General features: G+C 38.0%; 1 non-coding gene across 1 annotated transcript; it reads left to right on the top strand.

The window, feature by feature from the left end:
• The first annotated feature begins 20,874 nt into the window (after positions 1-20,874).
• Positions 20,875-21,022, top strand: LOC129493996 (U4 spliceosomal RNA). The gene has a single exon (XR_008661265.1). It is a non-coding gene; the product is annotated as a U4 spliceosomal RNA (small nuclear RNA).
• Positions 21,023-21,238: the final 216 nt, after the last annotated feature.

Raw genomic sequence — 21,238 nt, forward strand, 5'->3', positions numbered from 1 at the left:
ATCACCTCTTTATGCCTATTTTAACCTCTTTATGCCGGTTCTATGAAGTTCCATCATGAACAACAATTCGCTACTCTTAATAGCACCTCCTTTATAGAGCACATCATTTCCATTTATCTGCTCTTGGACTGTGTGTTAAATCCAACTAAATCAATTTTAACAAGCCCCTTCTTCAATTCTGAAGAAGCAATTAGCACCCAGTGATGTCACCCAAATTCCGGTAATTGTGAAGCAAATGTCTTCCATCTTTTCTCACAGGTTTTAAAATTCTGACAACTTGGCATTACTGATCCATTTGCAAATGGAATTTAATTTGTCTTTTTTAAAAAGTCCCATTTTCCCTAAGAAGTGTGAGTTATATAAGAAAAGAAAATATCCTGACACCCAGAGAAATATCTATGAAGTATCTTGGCTTTTATGCCACTCCTGCCTCAGAGGCATTCTCTTTTTAAAGCTGGGGACCAATTCTCAGAGAATATGGTATCCGATTGGCCTTCCATTCATCCCTACATTGATTTGTTGTGGCCTAAGTGAAGGATCTTCATTACTCTTCTTTCTGGTTTTTTGCTCCCTTAATTCTGGTCTCATTACATTGTGCTAATCCTCATCTTGCTGACTTTGTTGCCTATTAGACCACATGCTGAAATAATCAAAACCCTTCAGTGTTTCAATGTCATGGACTTCTTATTTTCCCCTTACTGAATCCCTCCAATATCATTTCAGGCTTCCAGATGACTGCAAGTCTCCCTTCTTATCCCAGCCTCCCCTATAGGAAATGTCATGGGGATGACAGTGAGCTCTCTGAAAATGTGGTGTCTTTGGTTATTTAACAGAGACCTTGTGCACAAAGTTCCCATTATTTTGGAGAGGAGGTAAATTTGGTTTCGATTTGGGAGTGGATTTCAAGTTGTCTCAACTCCACCTCTAGAGCAAGGGCCCAGAGTCTAAAAGCATGTTCCCATGTTTGAATCTACTTTCATTATTATTGAACACTTAATGCCAAGTAAGACTGGAAGATGAAAGGAAGAGTAAAAGGAGCACAGAGAGGACTCCATACTTCCCCACCTACACTAACAGTAATAGTCCAGTAGGGAAAGAGAGAGAGAGAGAAGAGAGAAGATTTTAGAAAGAGATCATTTTGAAAAACATGAGTTTTCAGAGATTCTTTGGATAAAGCAATGAAGGGCAAACACAGCTGGCTCATGAACAGACCCCTGAGAACGGTGGGTCTGCATGCTTTCTGGGCCTCAGAGCCTTAAATCCAACCCCCATACTACCTGTATTTGTGCATTTTTCCTCAAACCATCATTGCATACTTCGGGTTAAATCATTTTTTAATAGAAGTGCTTCAAGGAGTGTTGTCATTCCAGTAGCATCTCTGACTTTAGTGTAAATTCATTGTTTACTTTTCCTTCACAAAGAGGTTAGACCAAAAATACTGAGGAGACAGAACATGAGAGGGATATATACTCCTGGAGCATAAAGTACCTTGAAGAGGAAAGTAGGCACAGGTTTAGAGACATAAAAGCCTGAGGTGAAAAATAGAAGGACAAAGAACTATAGAGACACAGGATGCTTCCAGAACAGCTCTTCTTAGTTTGCCTGGGGTCAGCCATCTGCTCTGGAATTGGAGAGAAGTTGTACTCCTTTCTTTTTATAATCTCTGCCTTCGTGTGCTTTCTGTTTATTTTCTTTCTACCTTCTTTCTCGTTCACTTTCAACTCATCCTCTGCTCTCCTTCTTTCCCTGCCTTGATTCTTTCACCCAAAGGTTCAAAAACCAAGCCACTATTATGCAGATGGAATTGCGTTATAAGATAAATCAGTTTGGAGGTTTGCTCTGACAAAAAAATATATGTATACAACCCATCAATCTGAAGAAAAAGTATTAAGAGTTTGTAATAGCCAAATTACAGTCAGATTTTGGGACAAAAAGAGTGTGCAAATTGGGTCTTGAATTCTTCTGTTCTCCAAGGCACAGATTATACATCTTCTGATTTTTTAAATTTTATTTATTTATTCATGAAAGACACAGAGAGAGAGAGGATCACGCCCTGAGCCGGAGGCAGAAGCTCAACTGCTGAGCCACCCAGGTGCCCCACATCTTCTGATTATACTGATCCTGATGGAATGATTTTCCCAAACATAGCCGACTCTGAACAACATGGTCCGCGCCTCAGTTCCAGGACAAAAATGTTAGAAAATTATTGAAATATAAGAGATAAAACACACTTTTTTCCTTCCCAAAATTACCACAGCTTTGACTGTTTCTGTTGACTATAATCATCAGATGTAATTATGTTAGTACAACTGTATCATAAATATTTCCCTGTTTTTGTTTTATTGAATTTGCTTGGAATCCATCCAAAATACTTTCTATTCTTGATCACTTCATTACAACTGCAAAAGAACATATTCAGGGCTTAAATCCTCTGCCCTGAGATTTTGTGCATGAACATTATGACCCCACAGGTTGGCCAGATATGAAAGAAATAGACCTTTCCTTTATAGAGAAGCTAATTCAGTGGAACAGAGTTTTTCCTCCAAACATAACATTTCTACATGTTGTTGGTTACTTCATGGGTATGTGGCTATTCTTGACTTTACCCCATAATTAGATTAAATAATAACTGCTGATAACCCTTTAGCTTATCAAGGTTTAAATTCCTACCATGTAAGCCACATTACTAGACAAAAAAAGTGTAAAGATCCAAAAACTCTAGAGCTACAGCAGTATTCTGTGTGCTAGTGTTTCAATAGAGAGTTACAGGTGTGGGTCCCTCCTGTAGAGCTACTATCCCCATTACAACGCATTAGGCCAAATCCTGACATTAAGTAGCTTCTTTCTTCTCATCCTCGTTTAAGCTTTCCTACTGCCATTGAATTTTTATCTACAACCACAGAGAAGTACAATTTAAACCCACGATTTCATTTTGATCATTTTATAATTAACTCTTCTGACTCCCACAATAAACTGGCATTACATAAAACAGACAAAAGATAGTATTATTCAGGAAGAGGTATTAGATCATAAGAATTATAAAACAATGCCATTTATTCAATAAGGTAAATTTCATTGTGAACTAACAAAAACATCAAGATAATTTTACCACCATTTAAGAACAACTCAGCCCTTAAAGAGCTAGCAGATGATCCAGCTTGGATTTAGAGGTCTTCGTATCATCTTGTTGCTTCCTCTAGGTCCTTCTTGGTGCCCTCTTACCTATTCATTTAGGCATGCAAGATGCATCCCACCAATAAGATGCTTTTGGAAGTGCTGCTTTAGAGGACAGAATGAATTTATGCAAATCAAGGGGGAAATAAGAATACAGAATTTGTGTTTAGCCTTACCTACAGAGGTCTATTTATCTCTAATCTGTGGCAGTCGGACTGATAGACTTACCTGCAGATTGACCCCATAAACAAAGTTCAATTCCTCAAATGCCAAAAGAACCTTTTCTTTCTTTTTTTTTTAAATTTTATTTATTTATGATAGTCACAGAGAGAGAGAGAGAGAGAGGCAGAGACATAGGCAGAGGGAGAAGCAGGCTCCATGCACCGGGAGCCTGATGTGGGATTCGATCTCGGGTCTCCAGGATCGCGCCCTGGGTCAAAGGCAGGTGCCAAACAGCTGCGCCACCCAGGGATCCCCTTCAAGGAGTTTTCTGGCCACTAAATAATTGTGCCAATCAGCCCATTCTTTACTTACGGTTTCTAGAAACGTGCCAAGAAGTGAGTCCTAAATTCTTTTGGCTATAATTTCCATTTTAGTCTCAGTCTACATGGCTTTCTCTTGACTATTATTTTTTTATATAAATTAATTTTATTGGTGTTCAATTTACCAACATACAGAATAACACCCAGTGCTCATCCCGTCAAGTGTACCCCTCAGTGCCCGTCACCCATTTCTCTTGACTATTAGATTAATCTCTGGGTCCTGATCATTTCCTTATTCCTTTCTCCTTAATTACTATTGCTGGGACTTAAAAAATTCCTAGCCAAAACTCCTAACTCCACCTTAATTTATGGATTAATTTTATGGTATCACACAACATTTTGTTAGGAAGCTTTTCTCCCAAATAATAACATTTGTTGAGTCTTCACTATGGAAACAGGCACTGTTTTGAACATTTGCTATGTATTCACTGATTTGATCTTTATAGCAATTGTGGTGAAAGTAATCCGTATTCTATAAATGAGGATACTGAGGCACAAATGCAGCTAGTAAATGGTAGATTAGGATCCAAACCCAATCTGTCTAGTTTCAGAGCCCAAATCCTAGCTTCATCATTTTAATAAAATTTAAGTATTATTGATGGGGTAAATATATGCCAGCTCTATCACAAGATACTTGCAACAGAATAGCATTTCAGACAAAGTTAAGATTCAAATATAAAGCTTGTGTTGAAGTCACTTAATTATCAAATTAAACTTCTGAAATATAAATTAGATTATAGTAGAGCTTAATGGAAGGTCTTGATTTCATTCTTTAGGGACAGTAATTATAGTCAACAACAGAATGGCTCCTAGAAGATCAAAAACACAGGCAAAGATTTCCATCGATGTCTAGTGTTGTGGAATGACTACCGTATTCAGTGTCATGATCTGGATTTAATTTTATCTCCAACACTTAACTACTTGTATGATTCTTAAAATTTTACTTTTCTAATACTCCATTTCCTCATGGCACTGGAAACTAATGTTTTGCTGACTGTCTACCACATGCCAGGCTCCCTGCTGGTGCTGTATTTGGATTACTTCATTGAATTGTCAGATCTCTTGGGTTTAATATAGTCTCCATTATCTAGGTTGGAAACTGAAAGGTCAAAGACATTAAGTAACTTGACCAGAGACAATATTCAATAGTATAGCTAGATTTTTAATCTAGTTCTGCTTGGCTTCAACATCTTTAGCTGGTACCATATCAACTTGGAGAGCAACGACCTTCAGAACTAACTAGCTATTTCCTCAGTCTCAGGTAGCCATGGACAGGGCTTCTCCTACCTCTCCTTGGTCAGGGGCTGACCCTGATAGGAAATATGGCATGAAGAGAAGAAAATTCAAAAGTCTAGAGCGTGTAAATATTCAAGACAACACTTTAAACTTTAATGCCAACATTCCTTTTTTTTTTCCAAAATGTTAGATTAACATTTTTAATCTAATGACACTCAGAGAACAATTAGACTTGAAGTACTTTTCCATTTCTTGTATTTCTTTAACTAGATTTCAAGAATAAAGAGAGATTGTTCACACTATTACCTGATCTGTTGTCAGCCTTAGATTCTACAGATACCGGATCCCTGGGTGGCGCAGCGGTTTGGCGCCTGCCTTTGGCCCAGGGCGCGATCCTGGAGACCCGGGATCGAATCCCACATCGGGCTCCTGGTGCATGGAGCCTGCTTCTCCCTCTGCCTATGTCTCTGCCTCTCTCTCTTTCTCTCTCTGTGACTATCATAAATAAATAAAAATTTAAAAAAAATAAAAAAAAAGATTCTACAGATACCAACAAAGTCAAGGTTTATAATCTCAAGACAAACAATAAACTGGTAATGTGTCTCAAAGTCTGCCTATTTAAAAAACTGGACAAACATTACATTATAGGTTACATTATAATACAAAATGTCCATCTGTATCTTAAATGCTCACCCCAAAATATAAAATTGTACTTAAACAATGAGCTAATTGTTATCATTTAAAATCATGTTTTTCTGCTATGGCAAATAAAAGTTAAGAATAGTTTAATGATGATTGTGATTTTATAATTGTAAAATTAAGTTTCAAGATATCCTATGACGTTGAGTTTATTGATAAATTATAATGGAACAGAAGACTTTATTTAATACTTGCTAAATCAAAATTTAAGAAAAAAACATATTTAGTAGATATTCTCCAAAAAGCAATTGACCAATGCCAGATAATTTTAATTTTACTTTACTATAAAGAAATAATTGTGGTCAACATCTTACTAATAGGCACACCATAATTCAGAGTTCTAAATATCAGATGTTCTACTGGAAACCATAAAAACCCCCTCACCTATCCTCCACCTGGCCTTTGCCCACTTATCCTCCACCTGGCCTTTGCCTTTTATAGGTCCCCTTGACTTAAGTCTAGAGTCAGTTGTCCACTGAACCCCAACACAGTCACCAGAGTCTCTTGAAACCACCATCATCACTGCACATGACACACTCTATTATGATATAATAGAGCTCCCTGTATAATATTATGTCTAATATAGCCTCTGTATAATATGTACCCTATATAATATATTTCTCTGTTATGTATAATATAGCACCCTATAGCATATTTTCAGGTCTCTGATGATAGTTACTATATATTATCTATCACCTGCCTCAACCATTCTAATCAGAGGTGAGCAACTTATAAACTATCAGTAATTTTTTTCAATGATCATAGAAGCCCCCTGAAAATACATTCATAGAGTTGAGGCATCTAGTTTGAAATATATACCATTAACATTGTCATGTATAAACTATCTATCCTAACTCAAATACCACAAAACTCTGAGAGTCTCAACTAAATATTTATCCAGAAAAATTTTAACTTATCCTTTTGATTCTCTCTTTATTTAGGTCATCAAGAACATAAATGGAATACATATGCAGAATATAAACTTATTCTATCTAAACATGATATTCTAAAATATGTGGATCTCTCCTTATCAAAATTAAAGAATATAGGGCTCTTAACACACTCATCAGACACATGTATCACAAACTGACTGTGATCCTTTCTTTGCAACATTTAATGCAGAGTTTAGGGAATTATTATCCAATTTTTAGGTCTCCTATTTATCCACTAAGGTAATTATTGTAAGGTAATTACTATATTATTTAAAAACTATTCCTTGATCTTTTGAAAGCTCTAGACAAAAAGATTATTACCTATAGAATTTTGTATGGAAATTAATACAGTAATATTTCCAATTATATGAAGTCCTTATTAATTTGAAATACCACTAATTCCAATTTTTTCAGAATTTGAAATAACCATGACCAGAAATTAATTTGTAGTTTATCTTTAAAAACTTTATGTAATCACACACATAGACATAAACACACATACATATATACACATTCAACAGGATAATTGATATCGACAAAATTAGAATATTAGAGTAAATATGAATAATACAAAACCAAATTACTCCCTTTGGATTTTCCTAAAACCTGCTTTTGATCTAACTACAAAAGAAAACATATCTGTGGCAGAAAATTAGGAAATTAAGAATTGCACCTCTTTTCACCTTCAGATAGATTGGACTATTGGTATTTCAGTTGATGTCATTAATATGTATATTTAGCTGAGTTCTTTTCAGCCATCTCTAACTTCAAGATATATTTTTCTCTTTGATTTCTTGTATTTCACTCTTTTCCTTATGTCATATGCTAACCAAGTGTTCATGTAATTGCTCTCAAGAACTGCAGAGGAAGGGTGCCTGTGTGGCTCAGTGGTTGAGCCTTTGCCTTCAGCTCAGGGCATGATATCAGGGTCCTGGGATTGAGTCCTACATCAGGCTCCCCACAGGAAGCCTACTTCTCCCTCTGCCTGTGTCTCTACCTCTCTCTGCGTGTCTCTCATGAGTAAATAAATAAAATCTTAAAAAAAAAAAAAAAAAAGACTGTGGAGGAATAGGAGGTAAGTTATGGCATTTTAGTATAGTTGACTAGACAGGATATAAAAGCACATAAAGTGGTGTTAAAATAGTAAGAAAGGATGTTATTAACACATTTAAGAAATAGGCAATGATTATAAAGACCAGGGTACCTAAGAAAGATTTCATGGAGGAGATGACATGAGGTTTCCCTTATTGATCTAAATAAATCAATGAAATTTTAGAAAATTGACAGTAAAAATAAGAATCATTTGTACAATCTTCTCAGAGGAAGAAAAACCAGAATTCACTGTGAGGGAGAGAAAAAAAAGGAAATTTCAGAAAATAGACAGTAAAAGTAAGAATCATTTGTACAATCTTCTCAGAGGAAGAAAAGCCAGAATTCACTGTGAGGGGGAGAAAAAAAGGGCAAATAAGTCCATTAGTTTGAATAGGTTAGAACCAACTATGGAATAATTTGTGCCACATTTGGAGGTTACATAAGACAAAAAAGAAGTACTTTGTCTTTCCCCTCACGAATCTCATGTTTCTATGGAAGAGAAAGCTATGGAAATAGTAATGTCAACAATAATTATGTGGCAATATAATAAAGGCTATGGTCACAACACATTTGAGTGCCATGAAAATACCAGGTGATGAGAGATTTGCTCTGCCCAACAACTGATAGGAAAGCCACTGATTAAAGCATTTCAAAGGCTAGTAGATTTTTGACATTGTATGTGTCTGGCATCCATTCACCCATATATCAATAACTACGCTTGTATACTAATAACTGAAATAAATGTTTTTGTGTGTGTTTTTTCATTTATTTGTTTTCCAGCGAGAAACGATTCTTCTTCTACTTCTATCCCAAGTTTTGACAAATGACCCATGCCTGGTCAATTAGATGCACTCCATGACACCTAGTTGGAGTAATAGATTCAGAGATGGGCCTGGGAGCCAAGCCAATGAAAAGCAGGTGTGGGAATTGCTGATTATGCTCGGCTGATGAGACAAAGCCTGGAGCTGCATATACTTTCACAAAGTGGAAACCTGCTTAAGAATACAGCCCAAGAGAAGGACAAACTGATATATGGAGACAAATAGACTAAGTTCTAATGACATTACATAAGGTCCTGAATATAGTTGTGAAGAAAGCAAACTCCAACGTGGGCTTCTCAGGGGCATGATTTTGAGAAGAGAAGGGGTGCAAGAAAGTCCTTTTTGCTTAAACCCCCCCTTTGAGTTTTGCATTCAGCAAAGAGGAGAAAATGTTGAGTGTTATAAGGAATTAATGATGAGCAGGTTATTCTCAATGAAGAGTCAAAAAACCAAAAAAATACACATTAGCCCAAGTGAACAAAGAAAGAAATTTTCTGAGAGAGCCTGTAGTTTTAAGATACTATGACCAGCAACACCTGGCATGTGATTGTGTATTTTGCTTTCGAACATACCCACCAATCACAAGAAACTCTATTCCTCATCCTGTGAAACATCACCACTAAACTGATACTGTTTGTGCTGATAAAAATCCTCTTAGAGACTTTCCTTTGTTTGTTTTGTTTCAGACACAGAATTTTTTTCTCTGTGCAATTTCTCTTATTTTCATTGACACGCCAGCGGTATGAGAGACAGATTGGTGTGATTCCACTCATTGGCACCTCCTGAAATGAAAGCTGCCACATAATAATTACTGGTGAGAGGGTGCCTGGTTGTAGAGTCGCCAGTTCCAACAAAATAGAAATGAGTTTTACTTAATCTCCCTTTTCAGGAGGCTATTTGTCTCATAGAATCTGGAAGTACCTTTTTTTTTTTTTTTTTTTTTTTTTTTTTTTTTTTTTTAAGGGAACAGGATGAAGATGCAGTAAGGATTTGCATGCTTTCATTGAGTAGAGAACTAGAAATTGTTCCTGAGCTGGAAAACTATTCAGCACTAATAATACCAGGGGGAATGAGTAAAGATAATAAAAGGTATTTGTCACTATCAAATGCAGTGTCTTTCTTTAATCTGATTGTAAATCCCCACTGGGAAGTCTAAAGGTACCTTTAGCCATCAACACAATCTGGTTAGTTCAATGAAACAACTGGTTATTTAAAAAGGCTCCCTAGGAGGAGCCTGCTTCTCCCTCTGCCTATGTCTCTGCCTCCCTCTCCCTCTCTCTCTCTCTCTCTCTCTCTCTCTCTCTCTCTCTGTGACTATCATAAATAAATTAAAAAAAAAACTTAAAAAAAATAATGATGTTAAACTTATCAAGACTCTTAAATCTGTGTTCCCCTTTATATTTCTGATACATTAACGATAAGATTCTCATAGCTTCTTAGCTGGAAAGCTTAACTGAGCTCTGGTTTCCTCTCTCCCATTTGAATCTACCCAACATTCCACAGCTCTGCTTCCAGGAACATGGGTCCCACCTTAGTTCAAAACTTCCTATGACTTCATTTGCGAAGGCATTAGGCCTAAATAAAATAATCTGTGGACAGAATTATTAGTACACTGTTATGAAACTGACAGGCTTGCCACCACCTTTGCCTTATTTCCATGTTTTAGCATTTTTTCCCCTAAAAACTGGTAAAGAATGCCTGATGTACATGCATCTATAATTGTCTTCTAGAGCTGTGTTGCACTAGACAAACGAATAAACAAAAACTTGTTAAAGGCTAGATAATGGTTTCATATTATTTATGGAACAGTAATAATTCCTACACAATCCTAACCCTTTGCCAGACAATGCTCTAAAAGCCTTACTAAATTAACTCATTTAATCATTACAACTTTATGAAATGAGTAGAATAAAGAAACAATACCATAGTTGCCTTCTCCCACTGTCAGATTAATCTTTCTAAATTGTAGCTCAAAATATACCATCATCTTAAACCTTAAATATTTCTCTGTTGAGGGATCCCTGGGTGGCACAGCGGTTTAGCGCCTGCCTTTGGCCCAGGGCGCGATCCTGGAGACCCAGGATCGAATCCCACATCGGGCTCCCGGTGCATGGAGCCTGCTTCTCCCTCTGCCTGTGTCTCCGCCTCTCTCTCTCTCTCACTGTGTGCCTATCATAAATAAATAAAAAAAATTAAAAAAATATTTAAAAAAGAAAAAAATATTTCTCTGTTGATTTATAATTTCAACTACCTAACGTGGAAATCTGAGCCCTGGATGTTCTGACTCTAAGCTGCCTTATCACCTTCTACTCCACCAGCACAAGGCCACATCAAGGCCTCCTTCCATAAACACATCTCCTGCTTCCCCACTTCCACACCATTTTCCAACTTCCTTCCACTACTCCCAAATCTGCAAAATGAAATTACATTCAGCCTTCATCCACCATTTTTTTTCTACCAGTTGTTTTTCTGAATCTCTCCTTCCTCAATACCTAATATAGCACTGCAAATCTTTAGCATTGATCACTTTACCATGTTCCCTTTTGAAATACAGCAATTTATGAATTTTTTTCTCCATTGTGGTGGAAACTCATTGAAGACAAGTCTGTGCCATTTTTTTTAATCTTTTTTTCCCCCAAGGACAATGTGTTGTGCCCAAGATTGCGAATCCGAGAAGCCACCAAGGAGCCGACACCGATGCAAGCGCATGAGGGTTTATTAGCAAGCTCGAGCTTGGGTCCAAGTATCCCCGACACAGCAGAGCAGGGACTTGGACCCCAAAGTGGGTTACAGTTGGTTTTTTTATAGGCTGGTCTAGGGGATTTTCAGAAGGGGTGGAGGAATTTCTCAAGTTCTGTTTACATTGTGATATGGGGCTTTCAAGGGCATTGAGCTCTGTTCTCATACTAATATGAGACTTTCTACCAAGGGTGTGGGCTCTGTTGTCTTTCTGATGTGGGATTCTCTGCCAAGGGCAATTCTGAGCTCTGTTGTCTTTCTGTTATGGGATTACCTGACATTGAGGACATTCTGCAGTTTTCCTCATAAAGTTCAGCTCTTATTCACAGGGGCCTAAGATGGCTGTACTTGTGCTAATGCTAAACTTGAGGTGGAATAGCCTTGATTTTTCTCGGCCTCCACAAATGAAATAAGCTGAGTATAAATGATTAGAACAGCACCTACTATATGGTAAATGCTCAATATAGTGAGGTATAATTAGCTAGAGAAACTACTGAATTTTCATGAGAAATTCAGCACCATGGTCCCTTTGTCACCAGCGAGATCCCAAAACCTGATGTTTACTGCCTACCTGCTTGTACTCACTGACGTTTATCCCACATTTTTCCTTAAGCTCTGATTTCCAGCTTATCTCTTCACTCAGGCAAATGAAAACCAAAACTGTCCCTGAGGGCTAGCAGTGCTCAAACATGACTTTCAGATGGGCCAGACCACCCAGACCAATTTGAGCTTATTTCCTGACTCACATCTGTGAAGATGAACCATGGAGTGACCTAGAATGACCACCAGCTACCTTTAGCTCATTATAATACTAAAATCTCCATTCCAGATAAAGATTTCAGCCTCATTTGCATAACATACAGTCAATATAGACAGGTTTCCTTAAGACACATGCAGGACCTTTATGCCTGTCCCTACATTTGATAACAGGGCTTCCCTATCTAAACATTCATCCTAACCCTAAAAAAAGGAACCCCCTTTCACCTTTTCTGGGGGAGTCACAGCTTTGGAAGCCTGTCTCTGTGATCTCATTTGCTGCAAATCAGAGTTTCTTTGTGCGACAACACCTGGTGCAGTTTCTGACTCACCAAGGTGTGAACTCACATTAGGTCAGTTACACATTGACTTACATATGGCTATTCCCATTTTAGAAGTGAAGAATCTGTAGCTCACACAGACTAAATGGGGTTCTCACATTTTACACAGCACACAGTGGCAGTGCAAGCAAGGTTTTGAACCAAGATATTTTTTACTTTAAAGCTGTCTCCAGCTAGACCCCGCTGTGGTGCCTAAATGAGATGTCTCTCAATCAGATGGGGGCCCCCAAATGTGGAGTGATGATCCAGTGGAAGCTGGTGGGGGAGAAAGTGGAAGAATCCACCTGGAGAACAAAGGAGATAGAAGTTTATCGAATACACCGCAAGGGAGCTGAGGGCAGGGCAGCAGCAGAAGTCATGAGCTGAAATCAAGAATCGGATGCTTAACCAACTGAGCCACCCTGATGCCCCTTGTAGGCTTTTAAAGGGGGAAGATGAGGAGGTGGGGTGCTGTATGAAATTCTCCTTTTTTGGGCACCTGTGCCTGGTTGTCTGTAGCCCATGAATCCATGGGTATTTTGAGGAGGGGCACGTGATGAGTCCTTTCTACATTCCATTGCTCAAGGGCATTTGCCTGAAAGTGGCTCCACACCCAAGACCTGACCTTTTTTTACTGCTCACCTGCTTGTACTCACTGACATTTGTCCCATGTCGTTGCTTAAACTCTTCTTTCCAGATTATCTCTTCATTCAGGCAAGAACCCTGTGGGCATAACACCCCAGGATGGAAATGGAAAGCATCCCTCAAGCAGTAAGGACTCCAGCAGGCAGGAAGAGCTCTGGTGGTCCAGGCCACTCAGACTAGTTGGAATGTAACCCCAGACTCACACCTGTGCAGACAGACCATGAAGTGACCTCTAGAATGACCAACAATTACCTTCACCTCATTCTAATACTAAAATCTCCGCCCAAGGAGGAGCACAAACCTCACTTACATAACATACAAGGTACGTGTAGGCACGTTTCCTCAAGGGTCACACATGGCCTTATGCCCACCTCACCTACCGTGACTAGGTTCCCCTTTCTAAACATTCACCCTAACCCTCAATAAAAGGAACCCATTCCACCTCGCTCAGGGAGTTCCAGCTTTGGAAATCATTCCTTTTGTTCTCCTCATTGTCTGCAGAGAAAGTTTCCTTAGGGCCACAACTCCACCTGGTGTGTCTGTGACTTACCCAGGGGCCAGCTCACATTGGTTCATTTACAAAACCAATGCTCTCTTTGTGTATTTTGCTGTCTGACAACACACATCGGTTAGGTTAGTGCTCATGTATTAAGTTAATTATGGATTCTGAGGCTAAAAGTAGGATTAAGGGTTGCTGATCCAAATCCTTAATATCAGGCCAAGTGTGACTTGTTAATGCTAAAAAGAAAAGCACAGGCCTGAAATGAGTCATTTAAGCCAAGTCCCCAAACTGGGGTTTAATACCTAATCAAAATTTCAACCTCCCCCAGAAGGGCGATCTTAACTGGCCAGGAATTTCCTTTTCAACACCAGTGAGGTAACCTGTCACATTCCTTACCCCCACCCTGACCCCCTAACAGCTGGCAGACCTGACAGATGAGGTCATCTGCATGGTGACACCCCTTGCTCTTTTCCCCTAAGGGACATGACCTTGTCTCAAACAATCCTTCCTTTTTTTTTGTTTTTTTCCTTGCCTCACCTTCCTTCCTATAAAAACCTCCCATTCCACACAACTCCTTGGAGTTCCCCTCTACTTGATAGATGGGATGTTGCCTGATTCATGAGTCAATCTTTTTTTTTCATGAGTCAATCATTAAAGCTAATTAGATCTTTAAAATTTAGTCCGTTGAATTTTAGCATAGCCTTTCCCAATTTTCCAGCCTCAGCTGCACGTCCTACAATTCAACTCAATTCTGACACCGCCCGGAGACAGCCTCCGATTCTGTGGATTGTGGGCTCCAGTCCCACAGGACTGCCTCACCCTCCCGGCTTTAGATGCCCGTCACAATCTCAGGTCCTTACCTGCACTTCTGACCCACCAGCTATAGATTGAGCTTCCAACGACCCCCTCCTTGGGTTTGATTAATTTGCTAGAGGGGCTCAGGACTCAGAATAACATTTTATTTACTGGATAATGGTTTCTTATAAAAGGATATAACTCAGAAACAGCCAGATGGGAGAAAGGCCTAGGGCAAGATATGGAGGAAGGGCAGTTTCCATGCCTCTCCTGAGCATGGCACTACCCAGGTCTCATTTTCATTAACCCAGAAGTTCTCCAAACCCTGTCCTTTTCAGATTTTATGGAGGCTTCATTACTTAGGCACAATCAATTAAAGCATAGGCCACTGGAGATTGATTCAAACTCCAGCCCCTGGCCCCTCCTCAGAGGTCTGGCATCCTTTGGTGCATTCCAAAAATCACCTCATTTACATAACAAAAGACACGGGTCTGCTCATCATTTAGAAAATGCCACAAGTTTCAGCTCTGTGCCAGAAATGAGGACCAGATATCTACTTCTTATTATAAATCACAATTTCACAGTTGTATATAAAGCTTTACAGGGATGCAGCCAGACCCCTTCGTTTACATATTGTTTATGGCTGCTTTCATGGGCAGTTGCTTAGTTATTACAGAGCTGTACAGTTGTGACAGGGCCTAAAATATTTCCCATCTGGGCCTTTACAGGAAAAAAAAAATGCTGACCTTTGGTCTCTGTCAGTGATTCTCAACTCTGTTGCATATTAGAATCACCTATCATCGGGTTCCCCTACCTCTAGAGACTCATTACATTGCTCTGGAATGGGAATGTGGGCATTTATGGTTTTTAAAAACCTTTCAGGTGATTCTAATGTGCAGTCAGGCTTAAGAATCACTGGCTAGGAAATGCTTTTACAAGCTGATTGTGATAACAATCAAAACCACTGGAGACAAAATTAGAAAATATGACCAAGTTCCAATTCAGAATTTTGTAATATGCCTGGTTGGTAAAGATACTGGTATGATTTACTCAGTGATTGCATGAAACTCGCAATGTATAAGCACTAATTTTCTGGCCCTGATGATAAAGCCACTGGAAAGCAGAGAAAGGAGCCCCATAATAAAGTCTGGGATGAGTCTAACACCTACTTGATTTCCCTAAACAAAACTACATTTTATTTCAGAGGATCAGACAAAGGCAGTTAATTAGAAGATCATTTATGTCTTGATTAGAAGTCTTACTCTGTGAACAGTACAGAATGCCATTTACATTAAACACAATTGAAACAAGAGGAACTCTACTTCAGTGCACTTGTATTATTGATCATCTACCTAATCGGCTTATAATTGTAGCTACTGTTGTCATATTTATAACATAATGAAGAATAATTCTTTATAAAGAATAGGCCCCCTACACACACACACACACACACACACACACACACAAATACAGACCTTCCAGTCCCTATTTATACAGAAAGGTTTTTAGGTCATACAATCACAATTTTTTTGGCTGTGAGTATGTGGGGGGTATATGTGTGTAGGTGAGAGAGAGAGAATCACCTAGCAACACTATTATGATATTTTATAGCTTGTGTCCTTCTAATTTTATAGAAATGTGGTAGTCCCTGTGAATTACAAAAAGAGATCCAAAACGGAATCAATCTGTGAAGATAATTTCTCTAGAGTTTCCATACTCACTCATCTCCTAACAGATACTTTCACCCCAATACTTCCCACAGAGTTTAGGGAGTTCCTAGAAATGTAAACTATTAGGAAGGATATTCAGAGTACAACACAAGCAGAGTCTAGAATTTACTATCCAGTGTCATTAGAATGAATTATGGTAGCCAGAGAGAAATCATGCCAAAAGCTTCCCTATTCACTGTGAAAGTATTTACAGTCCTGCTCATCACTAAGACCTGTGTCCCTAAGATCCTCACAGAGAGGTGGATCCTGTGTCACTGAAAGAGAGGGGAGGCCACAATGATAATGGAGATGATAATATTAAGAGAAATCATTTCCTTCCCCTTAACTCCCCCCACCCCTCCCGCCCCCCCACAACCTGTATGCAAGGAACTTCTACTGCTCGGAGGTCAAGGGAAAAAATAATATACCCTTCTTCCCTCTCTCTCTGTTGGAAGAGGGATCATTTATTCGATTGATGAGACCACAGAAGGACTGCAGTCACTGGTCCTTACTTCTCTCTCAGGCAGCACTGATGTGTTAAAGGCTGACTGTGTCACCTGAGTCTTAGAATCTTGCCCTTTTTGTGCTTGATAAGGTGTGAGGCTGGCCACCACCTTCCACAGATCCAGTTAGGTGAATGTGTGCTCTGCAGATGCAGACCCCTTCCCTACCCAAATTTTAGGTTTAGAGAGGAGAGAGGATCTGTTAGGAAACCTAGATTCATGTTCCGGCTATGTTTTTGAACCAAAAGAGGCAGAAATAAAACTGGCCCACTGATTCAGAATTTGGAGTGGAACTGCGTGTAATTAACTAGCAGTTTCAAACCCCCAACAATACCGTTTGAGGTGTTTACTATTCTTCCCATGATTCAGGGCACAAGTTCTTTATAATAATCCTATGAGGTCACTCAAATAGGTACTTGTTTCAAATCATTTTTGAAAGTCTGACTATCCCTTGTCAATGCACTCATACATCTGCTGAAGAATCTACAGCAACTTATTTCTCCCTCTGCCTATCCCTCTACCACACCTCCAGCAAACTTATTTCTTTTGACAACATGCATTGATTATTATTCCAGGGAAGTTCTCAGTCCCTTAACTAAGCATGAGGGGTCACGAACTGCTTTTAAGAATACACCTAGATGTAGAAAGTGGAATATAATGGGACTGCCAGTTTCATTCTTTAAATAAATTATTGACTTTTTCTACCATGTGCCAGGCACTGGAGATACAGAAGCAACACATCTGCTGTCTCTACTTTCAGAGACATCACGTCCAGTGCTTAAAGTTTAATGGTATGTTATCTTGACCAATCATTGGATCTTATACAAGTCCCATCTTGTGCTTTTGTTTCCCTGTTCTGTGCTGCCCCATGATGATGCATGTGGTACCTTGAGAAGAATAATATGCTGATATAATAGTACAGCTGCAGAGAAGAAAGGCAAGAGCAAAAGCCATTAGGGGAACTATAATGGGAGTTCTATTTCTCGTTCCTCATCTTTGCTTTATTCTCAGTAAGGATGTGAGGGGAATTTTGTGGGATCTGTTCCTCTTCTTTGCCAGATCACAGAACAAGAAAACTACCCATCAGATGGAACAAAGCAACTCATTCATCCTCATGGCAACTAATGAGAAAAACAAAGAAAAAAAATTATAACTTCAAGTAGGAATAGAGTACTAGAATTTAATAAGCTTTTAAAAGCAAAAATTATTTCTCTATTCAACTGTCTTAGCTAAAACCAAAAAGTAAATAAATAATGAATATGAACAAGACTGAAGATAGTAAATAGCCAGAATTGTTTCAAATTACTACTGAACATTTTTTTAGAGATGGCCCTGAAGCATCAAAGACTCCTTTAACGATGCAGCAATCAAATAAACACAATTTGCACAACACTCTGCATTATTATTATTTTAGTAATGAGAAGCACTTTTCAGAGATTGGTTCTACATTAACATACTGGAAGGCAGATGGTCATCATAATTTTAAGAACATCATGAGTTAATCTTGGCCGTGGCTTCCTTCAAACATTACAAATCACGCAACTTTAAAATCTGCCAGTTAGAGTGCAAATTGTATCTTTTATGTTCTTTTTTTTTTTTTTTTAATAAACTCTAAAGTTTTCTTCTTGAAGGAATTAATCAATCTCTCACGGATTGTGGAGCAAGCACGGAATCTGGAAGAGGTCTGCTCAGTTTGGGTAATTGCACTGAACACTGTAATCTTCACTAACTTAGTCATAAACATTGATCTGATTTTTGAAAAGAGCTAGAAGACAACCATCAAATTATATAGGTCCACAGTACTTCGGCATGTTAACAGTATATTAGTGCAATTTTGGTTTTGGTGGTTGTTTCCTTTTATGTATGTTTCCCTTTATGACTTTTATCATGACATTCTATTTACAGTTTTTAAAAATCAAGTCTGAAATCACCAATGCTCCTTCTCTAAGAGCACACAGAAATGTAAAAAAAAAAAAAAAATCTATTTTGGAATCCTAACGCTGCTATTTCTCAGCTGAATGTCTTTGGAAAAGTGACTTAACTTCTCTGAAGATTTCTCATCTATAAAATAAGAATGATAGTACCTACCTTAAAGGTTAGCATAAGAATAAAGAAATTTTATAATATTGTCACTTCTCCAAGCAGCCCACATCAAAGCAATCTTCACAGTAATTCATATATTTCAGCATTTTCCCAACTATTCTTTCTGATATGTGTATCAGTTCTCATGGAAAAAGGAGATAATTTTGCTGAAAGGTATTTTCATTGCTGAAAAATGCTAGAAACCAAATTATTTATGGTTCTCCCACTGAGTTCAGGTTTTAGGCTTGAGATGTGAGTTTTGACCCTGGAGTGGTAATGGTTAATGGCTGCCAAGAAATGCTGCTGGCCTCTAAATATATAATCGTTTACCCATGTGAATTATCTCCTCATGTCTGTTGAGAGAACAGTGCTTACCTGAAATGCTGCAGTTATCATAAAATCATTCTTCAATAATACATTCTGGGTGAAGGGGGATATATCCGTCAGACAGGGTTCTCAGGCCATAAGATTTAAGTAATCAAGTCAAGTAATCAATGGGTTTTATAGCTCATAATGGATAAATTCAACTTTCACTTAAATAACTTGAGTAGCTAAAAGCTTTTGGTAATTTTCTCTTTATTAAATTCAGTTGTTTAAAGACAAACTGTTTTTCTAAAATCGACCAAGCATATTCTATAAATCGCAGTTCTGGCACCTTGCTCTTATAACCCCATATAAATACCTTCCTTTCTGAAGTAGATTTTGGATTCATAGAATATTCATTTGTGTGCCTGGACACGCCATCAAACAAACAAAAAAAATCTGCATGATTAAACAGAATATATTGTTCTGCCTCTGTATTTGCATAATAAATCAGACCCACACTGTGGGTCACTGAGTGTTAGTTACAGCATCTAAGAAGTTGTACCTTCCACCTAGCTCCCAATTTTCAAATTAAAATAATTTTAAAGGGATACAAAGTTTCCACAATTATTGAATTGCAAATGGGTATTCAAGAACATGTGAACTATTTTAATATGAACAATGCAGCTATGTGATGCCAAAGTAAATAATTCTATCCATTACACGGTTCAGGGTTTGACCTACTATACAATGGCTCATATAGCTACTTTTGAGATTGAATAATGTATTAGGGTATCATAGATATAAAATTCTTTCACAGTCCAGACTCTAGTATCAACAATAGGATGTTTTTGCTTATATCACTCTGTGTTCCGCTTTTTTTTTTTTTTTTAAGAGTTTATTTATTTATTCCTAAGAGACACGGAGAGAGAGAGAAAGGCAGAGACACGGGCAGAGGGAGAAGCAGGCTCCATGCAGGGAGCCCAATGTGGGACTCGATCCCGGGTCCCCAGGGTCACGCCCCGGGCTGAAAGCAGGTGCCAAACCGCTGAGCCACCCGGGCATCCCCTGTGTTCCGCTTATTGCCTGTTTAGGTAAAAAGGTATTAACCATACTATCCTCAATAGAGGTATATATCAAGAAAACTGGACTCAAGTCATAACACATTCAACTACTAACTGTTAATTTTTAATATATTAAAATTGAGAGTAACAATGATCCAAAACTGATCTTCTTTCTGTTCGTAATTAACTATTTAAAGCATAATATGTGAAAAAATGTTATTCAGGACCTCTGTGATAGTATGGCAATTGAAATCCATTTTACACGTGGATACTTGTCAACAATGAAGAAATATCTTGAATGTAAAACATACAACTAATAATAGAGCACCTCTATATTAAAGTGGGTACTTCCAAGTTGGAAGCTAAATTATTTCAAGATTTCAGATTTATCTGATCATGTCTGAAATGGGTAAGGAAGGTCCTCCAGAAGTCTATTCATATAATGGATCCAATAGCCTGAGAAATATCTAATCTCAAGAGAAAAGAGAGTTGAGCAGCATTAAGCTGGTCCAAGAACAATAAAATAATGCCAAAGAAGAAGAGTGGTCTTGAGTAGAGGAGAGTATTGATCACTTACAGTTTTATAATCCAATCTTCATGAATTTATGTCTGACAGTTGAGTAGATTGGTTAGATTTTTTTTTAAATCACTAAAAAAAGCTGTTTTACTGAACTTTGTGAAAATATTAAAGAATTGAAGTAGTTCTACATTGTACCTGGGAAACACAGTAAGTCAAAAGTAGGGGAATGGTTATCATCTCTCTTGGTCTTATTTATGTGGATGTGAAATATGAAAGTTCGTGTGAGTGAAGATACAGACCAGAGAAAGCAGGAAAGAATATAGAACATCAATAAATTTTTGGTGGCCTTAACAGAAGACAATGGAACAGAGCAGAAACAAACAAACAAACAAATAAAACAGATAAAAGGCATATAGGATGCCCCTGGAAAATGTGATGTCAGCTTTGCACAGTGGCAGTATTGTAGCCAATGAGGTTTATCCGAGGCGCGATTATTGCTAATTAAAAATGTGATGTCTATTTGGGTTGAACTACATGTTTGCAACTTTTCTCCCTCTGATTTTATAATTTACAAACAGTATAGGAAAATGAATAGAAAAGACACGTATTAGAGAAAATATAATTCACTTCTGACCTTACGAAAATCAGGAAGAATTAGAGGAAAATGGAGTTCTTGTAGGTGAATACAACAAACAATAACCACAACAAAATCTTATTACTGATATAGTGATCTCATGTTTACTCTTAACTGGGATAATCTCGTTAATTTCATATGTTTACCTTAGCATACTGTAATTACCCTAA

The sequence above is a fragment of the Nyctereutes procyonoides genome, unplaced genomic scaffold, assembly GCF_905146905.1.
Source record: "Nyctereutes procyonoides isolate TBG_1078 unplaced genomic scaffold, NYPRO_anot_genome, whole genome shotgun sequence".
In the NCBI taxonomy this organism is placed as follows: domain Eukaryota; kingdom Metazoa; phylum Chordata; class Mammalia; order Carnivora; family Canidae; genus Nyctereutes; species Nyctereutes procyonoides.